Source organism: Etheostoma spectabile, chromosome 3 (assembly GCF_008692095.1).
Source record: "Etheostoma spectabile isolate EspeVRDwgs_2016 chromosome 3, UIUC_Espe_1.0, whole genome shotgun sequence".
Taxonomy (NCBI): Eukaryota; Metazoa; Chordata; class Actinopteri; order Perciformes; family Percidae; genus Etheostoma; species Etheostoma spectabile.
Genome location: NC_045735.1, coordinates 26,983,433 through 26,984,184, shown reverse-complemented (window position 1 = coordinate 26,984,184; position 752 = coordinate 26,983,433). Strand labels below are relative to the sequence as shown.

Below are 752 nucleotides of genomic sequence, written 5' to 3'. Positions count from 1 at the left end.
CTAGACAGATTGTAACAAGTCACCCACAAGAAGTAAATTACTTATTTCTATAACACCATAACAATTACAATATATTATACATTGGGTAAAAGTACTACTATTAAAGTAAATATAAGAAAACTTAAATATACACTAGAAACATAGCTGACCAACAATCGGAGAAGCATCAGACAAAGACATGGACACATGTACACACACAAGGCAAGACGCCAACATGGGGGAGCAAGAGCAGGTCAACGGTTAATGGAAATGTTGACAGCTCTGATTTGTCATTGCCATTTTTAACTGGATCTTGAATGTACTATATGTGTTTATTTTTCTAATGGTTATGGGGGTGAGGTTCCACTCTTTTGCAGCGCAAACAGAAAAAGCCGTTTGGCCAAATACACTTTGCCTGAATGGGACGACACAGGACAGACGGATGGGAGGTCGTTTATACGAAGTAAGAACAACAGTGGTCCTAAATTTGATCCTTGAGGAAGACCGGTGGACAGACTAAGGGCGGCTGAATTAAACGACTGGACTCTGACATGTTGGGAGCTGTCAGTGAGGTAGGACTCAATCCATGTAAGAGCATCTGAGGAAAAATTGAAACTGTGTAATTTCATTAGCAAGAGTTTATAATTGACAGTGTCAAAGGGCTTGTTGAGATCCAAGAACCCGGCACCCACAACCCCACCTCTGTCCAACATAACTCTAATGTTTTCAGTAAGGAAGCAGGTCGCAGTCTCGGTGGAATAATTTGCTCTAAA

The 752-nt window shown here is 40.7% G+C and overlaps 1 long non-coding RNA gene across 1 annotated transcript in view; it reads left to right on the top strand.

Annotated features, from left to right (window-relative positions):
* The window catches only part of LOC116678500 (uncharacterized), a 3,419-nt gene that overhangs the window by 1,557 nt on the left and 1,110 nt on the right, over positions 1–752 (top strand). Inside the window, exon 2 of the long non-coding RNA XR_004329255.1 lies at positions 340–551. This is a non-coding gene — a long non-coding RNA (uncharacterized LOC116678500). The remainder of the gene's footprint in view (positions 1–339; positions 552–752) is intronic.